The sequence below is a fragment of the Aotus nancymaae genome, unplaced genomic scaffold (assembly GCF_030222135.1).
Source record: "Aotus nancymaae isolate 86718 unplaced genomic scaffold, 86718_ANA_hifiasm-v0.15.2.pri h1tg000011l, whole genome shotgun sequence".
Classification (NCBI taxonomy): domain Eukaryota; kingdom Metazoa; phylum Chordata; class Mammalia; order Primates; family Aotidae; genus Aotus; species Aotus nancymaae.
Genome location: NW_026988422.1, coordinates 1,364,642 through 1,386,898, shown reverse-complemented (window position 1 = coordinate 1,386,898; position 22,257 = coordinate 1,364,642). Strand labels below are relative to the sequence as shown.

Below are 22,257 nucleotides of genomic sequence, written 5' to 3'. Positions count from 1 at the left end.
TTAGTTGAGAATGGGGAAGGATCAATATGTGTTACAATATTGATGAAGGCTTTAATAGGGTCTTAGAATTATCGTTATTCTGACAGGTTGAAAGGAGAATGGGGACATTTTCTGTAGAGAAAGGAAAAAGGAATGTTTTGAGGAGTAATACCCCATCAGGTTGAATTCCTCTTTATAGACTCCAGGGAGGTGAAGGTGAAAAGAAGCTTTGGGGTGAGATAGGTTGTGGGACTTGATGGTCAAGCTAAAGTGTTTGTTCTATACTTTATAATGTCATTGAATGCTTTTGAGAAGGGTACTAACAATCCTGGGACAATGGTCCCATGGAAAATAATTTTGCTTTGTGTAATCTGGTATAAGGAGCACCAATGTTACTATTAGAATACCATTAGGCATTCATGTTATGGCCCGTGGTTAGCTGCAGAACTGAGTCAAAGCCTAGTAACACTGTGTATATGTGTGTGTGTGTGTGTGTGTGTGTGAGAGAGAGAGAGAGAGAAAGAGAGAGAGAGAGAGCATGTGCACACGAGAGAGCACACGTATTTGTGCTATGGGATGGAGAGGAAAAGGAGACGTGGCATGTGGGAGCCCAGTTCTTGCTTCTCTCAGAAAACCACAGGGAAGACTTGGGTAGTGCTGGTCATTTCATGAAATCCTAAAGAAATCAGAGTATTCTAAATTTTACTCAGCACTTTTATTCTTTCCAAGATGTTCATTTTCATCAAGGAACATTTCAGAATGGAAAGGAGTTTCCACCATATCTGGATATACCCCAGTGACATCAAGGCTTCAAGAATGAACTTAGATCAAATTGTCCCTTTTTAGAACAATTTACGGGGACAGCGAGCAGCACAATTAAAATCTTCTCATTCCTCATCACCACATTTTATTCCCTCATCCCTATTTTTTTCTTTTTGCATTTATGAAGGCTCTATTATGTTGCAGGCATTGAGGGTGCAGAGGCAAATCAGACACAAATCTTTCTGCAGTGAGCTCACAGTCTTTATGGAGATGGATACAAAATTAAACCCATGCCATTACAGAGTGGAGACAATGATGGTAGGGCTTGTGCAGAGTTCTAGGGAGCCTGGAGGAGATCCACAGGGCAGCTTGGGTCAGGCTGGGTGCAGGCATGCTCTCACAGAGGGGAAGATACTTCATCTGAATCTTGGAAAAGGGGTATAAATTAATCTAGTAGATTAAGTGAGAAATACTACAAGCAGAGAGAGAAGATCAAGAACAAAAGCCTAAAAGCATGGCAGAATGTGACCATGGGGAAAAAGCTAGGCCTTGTTTCCTTTTTTGTCTTTGGCACAGGATAAACAAAGGGCCTAAGGTATATTTATGTCTATATGTGCGCTCACTGCGGGCTAAGCAGCAGGTGTAGACAACACGGACATTTTCCTAGGTGACTCCCACGGCTTAGGGGAAACATTTGAGTCATCTTGACTCTCATCATACAGCTATGGTTTATGGTAAGATTAGTGCCAAAGAGAATAATCTGGGGAGCTAGATCCAAGTTCATTTAATGTGCTCAAGTGCCTTTGCTCTAGTGTTTCTCATAGAATCATGGAAATTTCTATTGCCTTAAGAAGGACATGCTAGACTGTCACTCTTTTTAACCAGATTGGTGCCAACAACTTGTTTTGACTCAGCGAGAGTTTATGGACAAACTTCAGCCCTTAAAAATTACCCCAGGGAGAAATGATGGTTCTTTTTTTCTTTTCTAATTACACAGTTTTTACTTCTTTGGCTCTGAATTGACAGCAGGCTTTTAGAAAAAAGTACAAAAAAGAAAAAGAAATTAAAATCACTGTATTAAACAAGGAACAGAGCCAGTAAGCAGTGTCTAGGAACAGAGCCACCAGAATTCTCTCACTTTCTTTATGAGTCAGAGGTGTTGTCATAGGAAGTTTATTTTTATTTTTTTCCTTTTGTGATCGGACAAGACATCATGACAGGCAGCACAGGGTGAGGGGGGTGCAGGAAGACCATGGACTTTGGAGTGTGACCCGGATGGAAGTTCTGGCTCTTCCTCTTCCCAGCTGTGTGGCCCTGGGCAACCTGCTTAGTGGAGGCTTAGATTTTCTCATTGTTAAATTGGGAATAGTAATACCCTCCTTGTAGGGTTAATATGAGAATGTAGATAATGGGACCAGCACAAAGTCTGGTCCTGTTAGATAATAAATAGCTTTTAGTATTATAACTAGTAATGATGTGTTTAAATTTCTCCCTTCTCCCTTAGATGACTGTGAGCTACTTATTTTCTTAAAGGAGAGGGCGCTCGACTGTGCCACTTATGGGATACTGACCCCCAGGCACTAACTTTGTGGAGTGGAAAGAGAATTCCCAGAGTAATGTCCTGAGAGAAATAGCAAATTGTACGGAATGGGAGGTCTGAGTGTCATAGAGAAACTAAATAATTCCTCATGCCGTAAATCATACCAGAATATCAGTGTGTTCCTCCTACAGAAATCAGCTCTCTATTGATGGTGAGAAAGCAAATGCTCAAAGAAAATATTTGGCCAGTGATCTTGGTTAGTTAATGATAGTAAAGGTAACACAGGGAATTAACAGTTCAGAGACTGATAGGCAGTTCAGAGAATTATGGTGGCTTCTTGTTTACTGAACTTATTGCTCATTGCTGGTCACTTCTCTATCCACGATACAGTATCCAGAGAGTGGAACAGGAAGGAAGAGACGACTTCAATCTGTTTTAAAGATGCTTTGGGTAGAGATGGAGGTTGAAGATATGAGAGAGAGAGACTTAAATAATAATTCTGGCATGCCTGATATTATTATAATAAAGAATTGAGCCACAGAACAAAGGCATGTTATCTGCTTTTGTTCCTTTTTCACCTGGGTTTTGGAAATCTCTCACACTGGATTATTTTATGGTTTGACACAGTACATTTTTTTTTTTTTTTGAGATGGAGGCTCACTTTGTCACCCAGGCGGGAGTGCAGTGGTGCGATCTCAGCTCACTGCAACTTCCACCTCCTGGGTTCAAGCGATTCTCCTGTCTCATCCTCCCGCGTAGCTGGGACTACAGGTGTGTGCCACCATGCCTGGCTAATGTTTTATTTTTAGTAGAGATGGGAGTTTCACCATGTTGGGCAGGCTGGTCTCGAACTCCTGACCTTAGGTGATCCTCCCACCTCGGCCTCCCAAAGTGCTGGGATTACAGGCATGAGCCACCGCGCCCAGCCGACACAGTACATATCTTACAGTGACATTCAGTATGTATCACTAAACAACTAGCAAGGCTGAAAATACCATGTTCTGAGAGATCTTGAAATAATGCTGCAGGAAGTGATTCTTAAACAATTCTTAGGCTGTTCCTTAGAATCCCAATCCTAGGAGATGCTCTCAGGTAGGACAGATCGGTTGTCAAATGTTTAAGGAACACTCGATTGTAACATCTTTGAAGAATGAAAATATATATAGCATATAAAAATTTCTGGGAAGTCATGCAGTGAATAAAAATGTTTAATATTGTTTCATTGAGTGTTTCTAAAACTTATTTGACCACAGAACCGTTTTCTGTATAAATATCTACAAATCCCAGGTACTGGTGTTTTGAAATACACTTTTGAAAATGTTGAAGCAAGGGATGCAGAGATTTCATGCAACAGTCATTACTAAACAGTCATCTTTCTCCAGTTAAAGTAGAGTTTTTAGATCAGAAACCTTTATTGTATGTGAGAAACTCCCCTTTGGCTAGTCTCAGAATACAGATTGGTAAGCATATAGGCCTTTTAAGACTCTCTAAGCCATAATCTAATTATTATTATTATTATTTATTTATTTATTTTTTGAGACGGAGTTTCGCTCTTGTTACCCAGGCTGGAGTGCAATGGTGCGATCTCGGCTCACCGCAACTTCCGCCTCCTGGGTTCGGGCAATTCTCCTGCCTCAGCCTCCTGAGTAGCTGGGATTACAGGCACGCGCCACCATGCCCAGCTAATTTTTTGTGTTTTTAGTAGAGACGGGGTTTCACAATGTTGACCAGGATGGTCTCGATCTCTTGACCTCGTGATCCACCCGCCTCGGCCTCCCAAAGTGCTGGGATTACAGGCGTGAGCCACCGCGCCCGGTATTATTATTTTTTTACTTTCCACTTACCCTTATCTTGTCTGGCCTTTTGAGATATGTGGGACTGACCTCTGTATTCTAAGAAAAGACACGATCTTACTATGTCTTGGAGGGTTACATGGCTATTTGACATTTTATACCATTTTGACTGATTTTGTATAAATACTTTGAGCCTTTCCCAGGCATTGTAAGTATAATCCGTTTACCATACTAAATAAATAACCATAAAAATGCATGCTTAATTAGTATCTTTCTGAAAAATACTTGATGACTTCACATGTCTCTAAGTGGTAAAGAAGGTAGTTATTTAAACATTGTTCTGCTTTTTAAGATAAATAAAGGCACAGAGATGATCAGTGACATACCCTTTGCCCCAGAGAGAGTCAAGGTTTTTTTTTTTTAATTAAAACACTGAAGATTTTCTGGTGATTTGCAAGTCACATGCACACCAACTCCAAGCTTCATCTCTGTGGATACAAAAAATAATCTTAGAAGACTGCTGTTTTGCTGCGAATTTCATAATTTTTACTAAGCAAGCAGCTCTCTGGTATGCCAAGGATTTTTTTTTTAATAGTCCTAATTGATCTCTATCCCCCAAAGGGTTCTGAATTATGCAAGTGTCTCAAGTCTTAACAAGCCCTCTCCACACAGCTGTGCAATGGAAATGCTCAACAGAACGGTATTCACTTCAGTCTAGGCAAGACCCTGGCTGCTCCCTGGAGAGATCCAGATTTAGGGGAGCAGGTTCTGGGCCATCTGGGCTGGAGAAGCCTGTTTGGCCCATTTCTGTCTTCTTTGTCCCAGCCCCCTTCCCCTTACTCTGCTGACAGGGAGGGTCTAGTCACTGCAGCTCTTCCTCAGTCTTTAGGCTTGTCTCTCACTGACCCCCAGCTGCCAGGCTTTGTTTATTACTGAATTGAGCATTTAGATTCAGTCTTGGCTGGTGGCAGCCTTGGAAAGCACATTTTCTAAGATTGTTTTAGTTTCTTTTCAAATAAACTTCTACAAGCCTGAATGTTTCTGGCATTGCTAAAATGTGGGTGATTTATTCTTAGATGCTTAAATTAAAATTTTTTTAAAAAAAGAAAACTAACAATGTGATGTACTACTATGGTATACATTTTAGCCATTGGTTGTAAAGGGCATTTTGCTCTGCCTTAGATCTGAAAAATTTAAATCTAAAGGCCCCCTCTGGGAACAGATCTGTTTCTATGGAGACACCCAGCCCCTGGCTCCCTCTACTGGTGAACAACCTCCCTCTCCATTTGGGCAGCAGAGAATGGTAATTAACTGGGGGCTGGAAAAGGGGATAGACATGGCCTTAAACTAGGAACTGTGGCTCCAATAGCATATATATGTATATATTTCCCACAAATCCCCTTTCCTTATTCTTCTAACCTCAACAATCTTGGCTACCTAACTCACACATTCTTAGCTCCCCCTAGCGCCTCCCTTCATGTATTTTTGGCTTTAATCTTATGTCTGCCATTTAACGAGAAGCCACTTATTTGGCTTGATAGCACTGATGAACACCAAGACTCCTGGACTTTAAGACTGGGCAATCGCTATGTAGATCTTTAAAGAAATACAATAAGGTACAATCATCACTGAATTTATGAATGAAGTTTAGGCTTATCGTCAGAGTGTAGACAGCATGCTCGTTGAAGGAATATAGGAAGTGGGATGATGGCTTGAAAATGCATCCCACCTGCCCCAAAGCAGTGCTTTTTAGTCAGCTGTTAATATTTGAAATCCTCCTACTGAAATGAAGGCAGCTGCAACTTAACCCCTCTGCTGCCATAAACTAGCCATCATTGCCTTAAAGCATGAATCCTTAATTATGGAGGCCATTGGCCCAGACTCCCAAAAAAGCAGCTGTTTTATCTAGCTAACAGAGGGGACTGGAGAAGCTCCACAATGGGCTAGATACATGTTATTTCCTAGAGAAGTTGACAGTTGACACCCACACCCAGGCCTATTTAGTTAGAGTTGGAAAAGTGGCAAATGAAGTGATTAACTGTCTTCAGTCTCAGCACATCATATGATCCAGTGCCTAAATATTCTGTGATGTAAACACATCAATGGGAAGCTTAAGAGAGACAGTCTTCAAGAAAGACTTACCTAAAAGAACATTTTCACAATGATGCTTAGCCATAGACGATGTTAAATTTAACATAGAATAAATAAATTTTAGAAACACACTATTTTGGAGATATGGAAACAATTGTCAGGCATGCTTTAGAGGAAAGTGGAAAAGCATCTGGGATAACATCTGTCTGCTTATTCAGGGTAAATTGTTTACAGAAACAATAAAAGAATATTCTTCTCTGCCTTCATCACTTTCTATGCTGGAGTGACTTTATGTGTTACCAACAGTTGTGTTGTTATTTTAGCAGAGAATACTTCAATGACTTGGCATCCATGGAGTTATTGTCCTGGGTTAGAGTCATGTCTAAAGGAGGTGAAATGAGGTTCTTTCCCCACTCGAGGTCCAGTCAAGGGATAAGAAGAGTTTTAGTAGATATAGTGCTTATAAAGCTTTCACCTGTGTGATCCAGGCTTCAGTTAGTGTTGCCTTTAAAGAACCCTGACTCAAACAGAAAGTCATCCCTCAAGTATTTGAGAGGGTCCGGTTTTAGACAATCCTACGAAAATCTCTTGTGGCACTTCAAAACTCTCAGAGATTATCCTTCTTCTGTTTCAGAGGAATAAACTCCCTTAGCTTCACTGTCCTGTATCTATACTCTTAGTCCCTCGATCACCTCTCCCCTCGGTCACAACCGATTTCATACCTACACGTTCTGACTGATGTGTCACTTAATGTTCTCTCTGACTATCCATTATGTGTATTTTGCTCTTTCTCTCATTAAAGGCTGGGGAAGGTAGAAATGGGTGGAAGAAGAGGAGAATTACGCTGTAAATTATCACATTCTAATACATTTGTTCTTTCAAGTGAATATTGGAACTAGATCTTAAGCCTCCTGTAAAAAATAATATAGCTTCTAGAACTCAAGTAAATGTGGGAAGAACTAGTGAGAATATTGCAGAGAGGAAATGGCTTAGCAATTGCTAATGAACTCTCTTACATTTTTCAAAGCAAAGGAGAATCTTAAACTCAATACATTTGAGATCTGAGTCACTATATGTCCCTATAGGCTCTATTTTCTACAAAGTAAAATTTACTTTGTAAATTCCTTACTTTGTAGAAAGTAGTTTTATAGACTATATTTTCTACAAGTAAGAAAGGAGTTTAGGAAAATGGATATTTTATGCCTAGCCTTTTCCCCCATTCACTCATCCGCTCTATACAGATTTACTGAGAAGCTACTCTGTACCATATCCTAGGCTGATTAAAAACACACCATCCCTGTGATGGCAGTGACCACTGACTTCACTCTTCACAAGAATTTATATCAATGGGTCCTAGACATGTGGTAGCAGAGGTATAGCTGCAGTCCAACCTCTACCAAGCTATGGTTTCTGAGAACCCTGTATGTTAAGTGCCTACAGAACACTCAGCATGGTCAACGACACCGTAGAGTCACATTATACGGGGAGCCACATTGTAGTTATTCAGGATTAAGGCTGGAGACTTTGGCTGTGTGAACTCCAGCTTTGGGTGTGCTGTACTCATCTGGGTGGCCTTGGGAAAGACATGAACCTTTCTGATCTCTTACACCTGTAAAATTAACTTTCAGTTAAAATTAGCTCCAAGGTCTTTTTCAGCATTTACCTATTGTGATTCTCTAAGGTTTTTTCAATTTCCAAGAAGTTGTAATAGGTACTGGATCAGTAAAACGGCTTTGAAACCTCATCTCAGATGTTCTATTGGAGGCAAGTAGCAATTTTAAATTACTTTCTCTTAGGTATATGAATTAAGTTTAGAAAAATGTGAAACTTTTACATTTGATAGGGTGAAAATCTACATCCTAGTTAAGAGAAGTATGAGGAAACTTTTGGTAATGAGAGAAGCCACAGTATGAGTGGTTCTTTACAAACCTGTTCTTTGAGAATTCAAAAGAGATTTCTTCCAGTGAAAGAACAAAGGAGATGTCACAGAGGGACTGTGACTGCATCTGCACATTGTGAAAGGTTTGCTAAAGGAAAGAAGGGCCAGTTTTTGTTGTCCCAGAGGGACGATGGAAGTGAGCCCCAAATAAATAGAGGTCACTGAAGGTGAATTGTCAGTTGTGTGTTCATATTTTACATAGCTAAAATTGTTGCTTTTGCTCTTATCCTATATTGAGAAGTTAGAATTCATTATTTTAATTTGATTACCCTATGATCAGTTTTGGTGAACACTTATTGTTTTATTCACTTCAGTTTGATCTGATGCAATTTCAATGGCTTCATGGACTTGAGTACACAGGGCTCCAGGCTTACAGATATTCTAACCTCGTGTGACTCCGTTTAACCCCATTCCTGCAAATCTGCTTGAGGAAAAACAATAAAGAAGCTTCTTCCTCAAACAACAAACACATTTACTAAAGTGATAGAGGCATCCCTGATTAGCCGCTTTTCTCTGTTGGTGTTGAAATGTGCTTAATGCTCACACTTCTCACTCATTATCTCTCTGGAAAGGGGAAGTTTAGCAGAGCTATAATTTAGTACCGTGGGGTGTAAACTGCTGTTAATGACTGCCAGGTCACTGGAAGATCTTCTTCATTATATTCTTAGCATTTTGTGACAACTTAAGAGCAGGTTCTTTAAAAAGAAAGTGTATTCCTAGATGCTTTAGGGATTGAGAGATGCTTTTTACACAATGCTAAAGAGAAAGTCTCTCAATTCCAAAGGGCATTCATCCCCTTAATTCTCCTCTCCTCTCCTTTTGGTTTTATTTTCATTCAATAGTTAGAATAGTGCACCTTTCACAAGAATACACTCAAGTTTCAAGATCTGTACCTTCTTTAACTTATGTACATGCATGTTTATGGGGTCTGGTTGAATAGAAGGAAGTCAGAGGGTTACTTGGATGACCAGAGGTTTTAGGAAATACAGTGTGTTTCAATCTCTGCAAGTTTTCATACCAAAGTGATTAACCATGGGTAAGGAGTAAATTGCTGTTTCTAACTTCTAACTTGCAAATAAGCACTCAACATTACACTTTTCAGGAGACTTAGGGTTGGTTTTGTTGATGTGATCCAACCATTAGTTAAAAATTTGTTTTAGACACTGTTTTTACCCATCGTGTGACTTTTAGAATTAGGACTAGCAAATTACTGTGGATTTTTTAATATGGGGCAAAACTGAAATGATTTTCTTCATTAGAACCAAGCTGTTCTTTTCTGTTAAAGGAGGGCTAAGGAGGGGTACAGTAGAGATGGTCTTATACTTTCACTGATTAAAAAACAACAAACAAAGAAAAAGACAAGAACAGATATGGAGTTTTGCTCTTCCCCATCCCCTTAATCCACATAAATGAGCATCCGGAGAAGTGTTTCTTAACAGAGCTCCTAAACCTGCTTTTCTCCTAGGGCACTTGTGCGATTCCTCCAGCTCCTCGTTCAAGTCCCTGTTCACCACAATCCTCTTCTCCTTGATTTTTGTTTTGTAAATAGGAACAACATGACATATGTTTTCTGATCATGAAAAGGATATCATTTTGTAATGCTGACAATAGTAGACATCTAAAATACATGTTTCTGTAGGAACGGTGGACCCTCAAAATCAGCAGAGTGCCCTTCTTGGGTCTCTAATGAAAGGGGCAGCTTCTCATCGTATCTTTACTGAGAAACATTAAGAAGTCCTCCCAAGCCTGCCGCAATGGTGTTGGTTGGGTACAGCCATGGACTTGATCAAGAGGCAGCTATATAATGGCAAAAAGAAGAGACTCATGTGAAGTCTCCACATCCTATGCAGAAGGGGAGATTTCGGGGTAACTACATGAAACTTCAACATTGACTTTTCTAAAAACTTAAGAAGAGCTGTGTCATCTTGCCTGATGTGTACCCTATGGAGAAAGGATAGCTTTGCGCCTGGGAAAGTTAGATCATGAGCAATCTAAGATGATCTCACTCAGTTATTTAGGGGGTTTAACTTGATGAGACATAGGCAAGGCAGTTCCTGTTAAATAGTCCATAGCTGGTCAAGTGGATTAATTGCCAGAGAAAGCAGAAGCAAACCCTTGGAGAACGCTTTCATCCTCAAACATAGGAATAACTGGAAGCTCATTTAAACTAGGAGCATTTCTCCCTCCACCCCAGGAAAAGATAACTTAGGGGATCTGGTGAATGAAGCAGTGTATTTTCCTCCTGGTGATAATGGGTGTGAGTCAGGCACTACCATAAAAGAAGAATTAACTTGAATGTAGCACACACTTGGTTTGGCCTGGTCCCATACCTGTACTCTTGTCATGGCTGATTACCTGCTTACATCAGATAGAAAGCAAGCAGTCTGCATCGCGGCATGAGATAAAAGGTGTGCTAATACGCTCAGGTCATATATTATCTTGGCCAATAGTAATTTTATATCATTTGCTTAAAGGAGACTGTACTCCTTACAATAATTTTTTCCAATGAAGACAAATTTAACATGACTGAAACTTTACATATAACTCTTGCATTTGAAGAGTTGAATCCTCTTTATTTCAAACAGAACTTTTAAATATTTTTATTACTTTTGACATGCAAAAGAAGAGGAGAAGTGGTTTGGAAGACCTAAGTTAAATTTCTAATGAGTCTTGTTTCTTTAATAGGGGAGAATTTTACACAGCTTCGATGAGTTTTTTTCTTTCCACATGAGATAATATAAATAAACCAAAAAAAAAAAAAAGAAAAGAAACATTTCTCTTCTTACTTTAAGAAGCTTAAGGGCACGCCGGTAATCCCAGCACTTTGGGAGGCCGAGGCGGGTGGATCACGAAGTCAGGAGTTTGAGACCAGCCTGGCCAAGATGTTGAAACCCTGTCTCTACTAAAAAAAATACAAAAATTAGCTGGGCACAGTGGCATGTGCCTGTAATCCCAGCTACTCAGGAGGCTGAGGCAGGAGAATCGCTTGAACCTGGAAGGCGGAGGTTACAGTGAGCCGAGATTGTGCCATCGCACTCCAGCCTGGGTGACAGAGTGAGACTCCGTCTCAAAAAAAAAAAAAAGAACCTTAAGGGCTAAAAGAGTGGTTTGGTTTCCTGACTGGCAGTTTTGGTTTCCCTTCTCTAAGTGGTCTTGTGCAATTCCCCAGAGAAAACATTTGAGGAGGGTTGTTCTCCCACATGAGAGAGTTTCATCCCACACAACCCACAGAATTTGATTGCAAACTTCACGGACCCAGTGTCTGGTTTTATAGAAGTGGCTGTGGAGTATGTTTTTCTTTCACAGGTGCACATTTATTCTACCTTAGGAATAAGAAGAGATCATTTTATTTCAAAGAGGGTAACTTAAACACTAAATATCTCTGAGAATTGGGCCAATCAGGTAGGCTTTTATTTACTAAATGAGGGGAAAAAAGGGTGGAAAGAAGGATTAAAACTTCCAAAGCCTTTCTAGCTGATCTTTGTTTACAACCATCTGGCCTGCACAGAAGTATTGTATAATCTGGCCTGTATTTTTCTCTTACTGTGAAACATATTGAAATGCTTTATGTTTAGGTGTGTGTATAGAAATTCATGAAGTTCTTTTATACACTTTCTTAGTTCCATCACAATTCTCATTTTAGGATGTCGTGCGAAGATAGACTGGTGAGAGAGCATATTCTAAACGTGCCTTGCAAATTTGGATTTGATCTTTCCTATCTACCAGCCACCTGATGACTCCCTGTGCAAAGGGCACCGGTTCACATCATTTTTTCCAAGTGCTAAAACTTGGAAAGATATTTTTTAAAGGACTCACAGAAGCTGTCTTGGTGGTTTGGAAAACATCACAAAATTGTTAGCAGACCTTTTGGCTGTGCTATTTTTAGGAAGTTAACTGTGTTCTTTTAAAGTCCATTTTTTACAATGGGACAACGTTCTCCTTGCCCCCACTGATGTGTGAAATATGTACAATGAAAAACGTCAGTAGAACACCCCCAAACAGATACATTTTAACCTCAGCAACCATCAGCAACAGGATAAAAAGTGATTTATAAAGAGAAAGGTTTTTGCACTATTTATGCTGCTGTTTCTTCCCGAAGGAGCTTTTATTTTACCATTCAGACAGAAGTTTGTTTTCAAACCAGTTGCTAAAGGAGCAGCGGCAAGAATCAGCTCTAAGCCAACAGCAAGCGCGCGGGCGACGGTGGCCGGTTCCCGCAGCCGCCGCGTGGGTCGGCCGCCCGCAGAAGCGCCGTCTTACCTTGAGCGCGCAGGACCGGGAGAGGCTCGCGGGCTCCCACGGAGAGGGCCGGGAAGGCTGCGATCCGCCGCGGGCGACACGCGCTTGGCTTTTATGGGCAGGTGGGAGGAGCCGCCCCTCATGGTAGGTGGGCAGGGAGGGGCGGGCAGGCGGCCTCGGGAGGCGCTGGACACTCTTCTCCGGGGGACGGGAGGGCAGCGCGGGAGCCCGCGAGGGGGAGGGGAGGCCACGGGGCAGCGCGGGGCGGTCACGACGGAGGAAGGAGTGGAAACGAGGGAGAGAGGGAGAAGGGAAAAAAAGAGAGAGAGGGACCTAGACCACAGAGAGGGAAAGGCGGGGAGACAACGAATAGCAGAGACAGAGAGACAGAGACAGAGAGAGACAGGGAGAGACAGACACACACAGACAGACAGACAGGGAGGACCTGGAAGAAAAGGGGATGGGAGTATTTTCCGTTTTCGCTTGACAGTTTTTGGCAGGGGAATCGAGGGTGACTGTGGCTTCTGCAGGGTGTTTTCTGTGCATTTGGGAATTTGGAAAGCTGCACAGCGTTCGGGAGAAATGAAGGGCTCCTGAGCCAGGCAAGGGAAGAGAAGCCGGGCGTCCGAGCGCGCGGCAGAGCCACAGGGCAGGGCGGGCGGGACCCGGCCCCAGGCAGCCCCCGGCCCGGCCTGTCCCGCCGCCCGCAGGGGAAGCTCAGCCCATCCCTCTCCCGGCACTCAAGGCTTATTGGACAGAAAGCTCCTGCGCTGCCTGTCCTGTGAGCGTCCAGAGGCCCCTCTTGAGACTTCGGCAGCATTGAAGTAAATCCAGCGACGCTGGGGAGGATCCGTGGACTTGCTGCGGGAGAGGGAACCTCAGAAGCAGCCTGGGTCTTCCAGCGTCTGCTTATGTAACAGGATTTCAGAGCTCTCTGCCCTCTGGTTGTTTTCGGTATTTAAAACACTCCCATTCCTAACAACCCGAAAACGCCTTGGTGCCACAGCTCTTATCGGTGTGTCTTAAACATTAAGAGAGGATTCAACCAACAAGTGGCTAAAGGATCAGTCTGAAATTACTAAGAAATGCATTCAGAGAAAGAAAAACAAGCTCCTTTCACTGCGGAGTGGTGACTCACTTCCTAGCCCAAGCTTGATTTTTGTCACCAAAGGAATTAAAGCATTTTAAAAGAGAACCTGAAACTTGGATTGGGAAATACGGTACCAGGAGGGAGGAAAGGGGGGGGAATGGGAGGGGGGAGGGATGGGCAGGCTAAAAGAAATGAAAAAAACGAACTTGCACTGAATATATATATATGCACTGGATTCAGTGTTCACCACAACCTTATGAGGTAGCTATGATTGATATTGAGCAGATTTTTTTTTTTTTTTAGTTTAGAGAAAGGCATCTGTCTCTAAGGGTTTAAACAACGATCTCAAGCTAGCGAGAAGGAGAGCCACAGCTAGCGAGCTTGCAAACCTTAGGCACTCTTCAGTACACCAGGCTGCCATATAGAACACCTGGGTTGGTCTCAGGTTAGATCCTGATGTCTTTGACTGGTACCAGGTTCCAGGAGAAGGAAACATGATGTTGAAGAGCAGAATTCCTCAACCTCAGCGCTACTGACGTTTTCGGGAGGGTACTCCTCTGTTGCAGGGACCTCTCCTGTGCATTGTAGAATGTCATGCAGTATTCCTGGCCTCTTCCCACCAGATGCCAGCAGCAGTACCCACTCCCCACTCCCCACCCAGCTGTGAAAATAAAAAATGTCCCTGGACATAGCCACATGTCCCTAAGGGGCAAAATCCCCTCTCCTCTTCTAAAGAACTATTGGTCTAGAAAAGGTCCACAACTGTAAAAAAAGGATTTTAAAAGAATCTATTAAGAAAATCCCCAATGGTGCTATTTGGATAATAATAATACTTACCACCATATGTGCCGCGTTTACCCTGGACTTAGTTTTTTACATACGTATTTCCATCTGTTAGCTTCAAGAGCTCAAAGCCTCAATTGCTTCCTTTGTAACTAAGGTCATTCTCAATTGGTTACACCTGGGAGTCAACGAAGTAAACTCCCATGTGCCTGGGATGTGAAGAAAGATCAATCATATATGAAATAAAAAATTTAAGATTTTTATCATAAACACAAATTTGACATTAGAGTTTTAAAATTTACTCACAATGTTTTGCATCGCTGATTATTTGCCTTACGTTTTGTAATTTTTTTTATCTCTGCGTTCCCTATTCGAATTATATTCAATGTTTTTTTTGGCTGCACAAAGTTATAACTAGTGGTTTACTAGCTAGCAGAAAATAAGTGCTCGATAAATATGTGTAGTCTGGGTAATTGAATAAAAGGCAACACTGAGCACTGGCAATAGAGGATGGTCAGCATTTGTTAGGTTAATGAATGCTTAGAAAGCCAAAACTTTCACATCAGCTTTTCTGCCCATTTGCTATTTAGTTTTACTCTTTTCTTACCCTCCATATGGAAAAGGAAAACTCCATACTTAGTTTTCCTTTTCCCAAAAAGTATGTCTTTTGAGGATGTGGCCAAATCTACTGAGTGAAGTCTGTCAAACGAATCTTGTTACTCGACCTAGAAATAGGACTGCGTTATCTATTCTTGGACCTCACCCTGAAATCAGGTGTGATTTTACACGCATGATACCCCCACTTTTGGAACTTTTTAATTTAGCAAAGAAATGTGTTCTGGGTAAACAAAATGGGACTCTGTTAGAAGAGAATCTGGGTGATAAAGCATGATAGTAAATACCTTTATCAAGATTAGAACAAACCATCTTTTCAATCCTAAGTTAATGCCTCTCAGACATTCCAGTTCCATCACATATGTGTGAAAAAAAGAAACAGAAAAGGCAAGAAAAGCACATTTGAAGAAAAGGCAATGGATGGCTGTAGGCTGTCTTTCTTATTTTTTCTTCTTTCCTCCTTTCAAAGCTGAATATCCAGCCAGCATAACAAAAGCGCTGCTTTCATTTTGTTCGGATGGTGCTAATGATTAGTTCATTTCTCCAGTTCACACTTGCCTGAGTCTGATTCAGGAGGAGACCTGGACAACAAGTTGGGAATCCAGGAATGTGATCTCTTTGCTGACGCTGAGTGTGCCCTTCCTAGAATCTCTCTGAAGGTGACTTAGGTTTAAAATGACCTAGTTTGGTCTTGTGTGGAAAGAATGGAATCCAATGACAACATACTAGATGTTCTGAAGTTTCCATTGTGTGCCTATAACGGCTACAGATCATTACCTTACTTCTGAGAGCTTTGCACATGTAATCCTTTCTTGGAGTTTATTTAGAATTAATCAGTTAACAAATATTTATTAAGAGTGGATATCAGAGAGTGTGAGGTATTCAAAGCAGAGGAAAATATGACCTCTGTTCTTGCAGAGGAAGAAAAGCTTGAAATCCAGATAGCTGAATTTTAGTAAAGAGACTTCAGGGAGGAGGTGGCATTTGGGCTGAGCCATGGAAAGTAGCATTTGAATAGATGAGTGACAGACAGAAGTACGTTCCAGGCGAGGGAGGGAATGTGTGCAACCAGGGAAGTCACAGGAATGTTCAGAAGGTGGTGAAGTGGCCAGCATGACTGAACAGATGAGTCCATGTAGTAGAATGAAGAGGCTGAGAAACGGAGGGGAGGGATGAGGTCAGTTTGTGGAAGGTCTTAAATGTCACCTCATAGTCTGAACTCTATTGTGTAGGCAATGCAGAATCAATGAAGACTTTTGAGCAGTAGAATGGCATGGTGAAAAATGGCATATTTTCAGGATTTCATTTTTCTTTGAATATAGGGTCTTTACTGTAGCTTTGCAGAGGAATGCTTGCCTGAACATCTTGGCTTGTTAGCATACTTAGAAATACAGAAAACAGAGTCTCTGTGTCCTGCAGACTTGGAGACCTGAGCAAGGTGGCAGAAACAGTAATAGTTCTAACCCGTTTCCCTGGAGTGCCCTGTGTGGTTGTAGGAAGTGGGTGTGGTTGTAGGAAGTGGGTGTGGTTGTAGGAAGTGGGTGTGGTTGTAGGAAGGCAGGACCCTCTCACGGTGTGGCCAGGATGACATATGGGATTCACATGAAGGGTGGTGTCTTCTCTGTGTGTCTGAGGAGCCCAGTCTCTTCTTCACCTGCTGTAGCTTTATATTATCCCTAAATAACATGCCTGATGCATGAGATCCTTGAGTTTTCAAGGATTCCTGGAGTGGAAAACAATGGGATCTGGCTTTTAAAACCGCACATTCAAGTCTATGTTCTCAATAGCTAACTTTCAATTATTTTTTTGTGTTGCCCTTCCCAGATTTCAAGCTCTGATTCTTCCTTTCACTCCTTAGAGCTTGAAAATGCAAATGAATGTGGCTTTTGGCCTAAGCAAAAGTCACAGACAGGTGTGCTCACTTGAAATAAATCTGACAATTTGAAATATGGTGTACCGAAATTTGCTCTCCATCTATCAAATGACTCATCAGTCAGTCAGTTTTAGCCCGTGCTAAGCGTGACCAAATATGATGGCAGTCTCTAAGGTGCTTAAAATTGCCAACTCTCCTATGGCATTTAAAATGGGGTTTTATTTACAAAAATGGAAAACGCTTTATAGCACAGAAGAAAGGCACACCTCTTACACATTCCAAAGGACTGTTGGATTTTGTGAGTCACTGTTTTCCTGTTGGCCCATGGGGTAGAGCTGACTGATGGGGGTGATCCCACGGATGACTGCCTCACAGCTCCCGCTGGCTTTGTAAAGAGCACTGCATGGGGAGTCAGGAAATCTGGAGTTTAGTCCAAGCTCTGCCGCTAACTACCTAAGTGAAAACTTGGAGTGAAAACTTGGGGCAGGTGTTTTATCTTTTTGGACTCAGTGTTTGCATTTGTAAAATAAGGAAGCTTAACGAGACCCTCTCTAAGGTTCTTTCCAGATGCCTGCTCTGTGCCAGTTGGTGGGCACTCCACTTACTCAACATCCCCATGAAGTCAACCCAACATACAATGATATACATGCTCAATTTAGGCATATGTATTCGGGTTCTCTAGAGGAACAGCACCAGTAGGAGGTACACACACACACACACACACACACACACACATCATATAAAAAACTCATATATATATATGAGTTTATTAGGGATAACTGAATCGCATGATTACAAGGCAAAGTCCCACCATAGGCCACCTGCAAGCTGGGGAAAGAGAGAAGCTGGTAGTGGCTGAAAGCCTCAAAACCAGGGATTCTGACAGTGCAGCCCTGCCTGAGGCCAAAGGCCCGAGAGCCCATTGGGGCTGCTGGTGCAAGTCCCAGAGTACAAAGGCTGAAGAACCTGGAGTCTGATGTCCAAGGACAGGAGGAGGAGAAGCTGAGCTTCTAGCACCACACAGGAAGAGAGAGAGAACAATCTGACTCAGAAAGCAGCTTCTTGCTGGGCGCGGTGGCTCACGCCTATAATCCCAGCACTTTGGGAGGCCAAGGCGGGCGGATCACGAGGTCAAGAGATCGAGACCATCCTGGTCAACATGGTGAAACCCCGTCTCTACTAAAAATACAAAAAATTAGCTGGGCACGGTGGCGCGTGCCTGTAATCCCAGCTACTCAGGAGGCTGAGGCAGGAGAATTGCCTGAACCCAGGAGGCGGAGGTTGCGGTGAGCCGAGATCGCGCCATTGCACTCCAGCCTGGGTAACGAGAGTGAAACTCCGCCTCAAAAAACAAAAAACAAAAAACAAAAAACCTAAATATGTGTTTGGCATTCAAGGCCACTTTCCAAGGTTCAGGCCCAGTTTTTACTTCCAGTCTGATTTACATGCTTTATGCTTCAGCTTTATGCTTCCCTTAGCATAAAGCTAGGGGAAATAATCTGCCTTTCAAAATATTTGTTCTACTTCTCAGCTTCTGCGTGATGGCTGATGGAACGCCTGCTGCTGGGGCCTATGGACACATGCTCAAATCCTTTATTACTTCCATGCCACCTTCAAGAAATGCTTTCCGGCTAGTTTTCTGAACTGCCCAGGAAAATTCGTACTTCTCTATGCAATTTTTTTTCAGTCTACCTCGTCTTATACATATGCTAACCTCTTTTCTTTTCAACTTTACTGCTCTTTCCTTGAAAGCCTGGCCCTCTTCCCTGACACCAAGCCTAGCATAGAGTAATGTGGTCAATATTATCTGTGGGTTGTGGAGATTAAAAAATAAATAATTAAATAGTCTCTTATCTTTCTCCGTCCCCAGCCCCCTTTACCTCATTTGGCTCAAAACAAAACAAAAACAAATATTTCGAATTTCCTAGTACATTTCTTGCAGGATCATAGAAATGAGTTCTGAAGATCAATATGGCTTGCTTCCCACTTTTGAGGATTTTAAATAGTCTGATAGGGGAGAGAGGAAGACAGATAATTTCCCTTCACTGAGGTCAATTCTATGGGAAAGGTAAGCACAGGGCTCTATAGGAGAGCTAATGGAGCCCGCTCGTTGGAGGGAGCTTTGAGATGGTTTACTCAGAATGCTGGGTGTAAGAAAACATCTTTAAGGAACACACAGAAAAGAAAAGCTTGGTTCATCTCTGTGCTTTTCGGGATAAAAAGACAATGATATGCTTTATATATTTTGGTTGAAGATCAGGAGGTTCTGGCTGCATGTTGGCCAGGAAACTAACTCTTTCTGCCAGGTGAGTCAGTCGAGGTGGGAGGGTTATTTGAACAGATGTGTTTCAACACTGCTTTGAAATATAAAGGGTCAGAATATACTCTTCTGTAAATACCACTGCACACTAAGAGTTTTGCCTGACTGAACAAAAGTTGCACCTAATGCTGAATGCACTTGAGAAGTGAAATACTTAATTTTGGGCTTTCTATGATGGCTTGACACCCTCATGGTGCCTAGTTCCCATCTATTTCCTTTAAAGATAAATAATCTTCTAAGATATCCTTAGAGAGTCTCCATGACATTGAGGGGGGCAATTTAGAGCCCCATATACCTTGGCTTCTATATTACTTATGAATTGATTCCCTAAATGTGGACATATAATGGTTGGTCCCTGTCATTTCTGCTTAGAACCACCATATGGTTTTGTGAGCGCATTGAGCGTGCCAATACCAGATCTCTTCATTTCTGGCAGCCTGTTTGTTTTCCTAGAAGGAAAGTCAGACTCTTGGAGTTTCATTTTATGCATAAGGAAATAGGTAAGTCCCTTTGCCAGAACATCACAGCTATTGCACATGACTAAATGAACTTTAGATCACTAGGTAAGGGAGTGGGAAGAGACTTAAATTCTTGTGCAAAAGAAGTGGTCAGATCTCATGAAGCTCTGTAAGTTGTAACTCAGTTTCGGCCTTCTTGGATTTTACAGAAGGAATTTGTGTCATTCTGTCTTGGTTTCACTTTATTTTTCTTAGTCTCATTTCTTCTGTTTTCTAATTTCCTTATTCTCTTACATTTTTTATTTATCCTTTCTGCATTTTGCATTCTTTCTGGAACACTTCATTTTTTATTAGACTTTCTGTGCTGTATTTATTATCATAGTGTATAGAATTTTTTTGTTTGTTTGTTTGTTTGTTTAGACAGGGTCTCACTCTATCACCTAGGCTGTAGTGCACTAGCACAATCTAGTCTCACTGTGACCTCCACCTCCAGGGCTCAGGCAATCCTCACATCTCAGCCTCCCAAGTTGCTGGGACCACAGACATGTGCCACCACGCCCAGCTAATTTTTTTTTTTTTGTATTTTTTTTAGAGATGTGGTTTCACTGTGTTGCCCAGACTGGTCTCGAACTTGCTTGTGATCAAGCAGTCCACCCAATTCAGCCTCCCAAAGTGCTGGGATTACAGGCATGTGCCACCAAGCCTGACTCATCGTAGAGTTTTAGGAAGGTATTAGGATCTCATTTGGCCACATGGCAAAGGAAAAACATCTGTTCAGAATCGGATGGGCTTTTTCATTCCCTGTCTCTGTGTGACTGGGTCAGGAGGGTTTCTTACAGGTGGTGACATTTATCAAGATAACGTATGTTTATATCTGAACAAATGACTGCTAACTATTATTTTAATATGTGTTATCTTGTTCTTCCTTCTAACTTCTAGGACATACATTTCGCAAATAGAGGAGGTCAAAAAGACTGTGAGGTCCTTGAAAGCAGAGAATGCTTGTTACTCAAAACACTAGTATAGGGTTTTGAGTTTTTTTAATTTTCATTTGAGACGAGGGCTATATATGTCTTTAAAATCCATGAATATATTTTCTTCTGATTTTTTCTCTTTGTGGCAAAAATATAGGCACATGTAAATGATAGGCATTTGGGACATCCTACTTAGGTTCCAAACTTGGATTTTAATTTTTGAAGGGGACGTCAGTATCAGTGGCTTTCTCATAAATTAAGAATTTCACCTTACATGCTGCTAGTATAGGCAAGAGTTTGGGGTTTCATGAGGGGAAGGAGTTGGCCTATTATGATAAGCATTGGATTCAGCTGAACATTTGATTCTGTGTTCCTTCTAAATAATAATGATTCTCTGTGGAACTCTAATGCCTTGGAATATTAACAGGTGTTATGTAGAAAAAATGTTTCAAATCCATTTGTGTCTTAGAAATTTTGCATTATTAAAATTAAACATATTTCTTCATTGTAGGGCTATTCTGATCCTTGAATGGGTAATGACCTTTTCAGATTTCAAAAGTTAAATGTCATACATAGTGTTTTCTGAGGTTATTTGACTGCAAAACCAACCCCACACTCTGCCTGCTTTCCAAGGGGTTTCTCACGAAACTAGTGCTCTGAGGGCCCTAAATTAGGGAAACTGTCAACAAAATGGCTACACTTCCACCACCAGTACTACCCCCAACACCCACATCACCAATCTGTCTTACGTAGAGATAGCCCTTCAGGCTTTTCAAAGCAATCCATATTATTTTCTCATTCCATTTTCTTTGGCTGTGATTAGTGTTGAGCAAGCAGTATTTTATTTTATTGTATTGTATTAAAAAAAAAATAGCAAACCCCCCCTCCCCGCCTCGACCAGCTGGGCACGATGGTGGTGGCTCACACCTGTAATCCTAGCACTTTGGGAGGTCGAGGTAGGTAAATCACTTGCGGTCATGGGTTCAAGACCAGCCTGGCCAATATGGTGAAATCCCATCTCTACTAAAAGTATAAAAATTAAAAGAGAAAAGAAAAAGAAGAAATGGTTTGGGGGCTTTTTTTTTTTTTTTTTGAGACTGGAGTGCAGTGGCGTGATCTCAGCTCACTGCAACCTCTGCCTCCTGCGTTCAAGCTATTCTTCTGCCTGAGGTCCTGAGTAGCTGAGACTACAGACACATGGACCAGTAGTATTTTAAAACTTGGTAGCTGAGAAATGAGACACACTATATCAGTAGTTGCTGCCTTCGTATGTCAAAAAATTTAATCAATTCCAGTAATCTGTGTAAAGAGAAGACAGATCCATGACAGAGGCATTCTTATGCAGAGTTTTTCTCTGTTTTTTAATTTTGTAAACATTTTTCTCCCTTTCAGCACTCTGCCCAGAGGAAGTGTTTCCAGTGTGTGTAGTGATAGCTGTGATTTCAGATACTGTCCCATATGGATGGAGAGATACTTCAGACTCAGCATTAATGTGCCAAACGCATTTATTTGCCTGTGTAAAACAGATTAATTCAATGTTAGATCATAATGGAATTAGGAGAAAAAGAGTCCTTATTGAAATCCAGCCCAAACATCTCATTTAGAGCAGAGAATTTGATACAGATTTATTAGAAATTCTGCATATGGACAACTCATTTTGAATGGTTTGAAAACTTTCTTCTGCCCCTATTTTTGTATGGGAAAGGAGTGAGTGCTACCAAGGAGCTTCATTTCTTGATGTCCTTGAATGACACAGATTTATACAAAGTCATTAGGTGCAGAAGTACAAATAACCGAAGCA

General features: G+C 41.6%; 1 protein-coding gene across 5 annotated transcripts in view; it reads right to left on the bottom strand.

Moving 5' to 3' along the window:
• The window catches only part of COL8A1 (collagen type VIII alpha 1 chain), a 239,243-nt gene that overhangs the window by 137,165 nt on the left and 79,821 nt on the right, over nucleotides 1–22,257 (bottom strand). For 2 of the 5 annotated variants that reach the window (XM_012477057.2, XM_012477070.2), the window contains exon 1: nucleotides 12,365–12,430. The exons of 1 other annotated variant lie outside the window; for it this stretch is intronic. The gene's annotated coding sequence lies outside the window, so the exon portion shown is untranslated. Of the gene's footprint in view, nucleotides 1–10,890; nucleotides 11,021–12,364; nucleotides 12,434–22,257 lie in introns of those variants that run through there. 2 more of the 5 variants (XM_012477065.2, XM_064374542.1) reach the window with 2 other exon arrangements.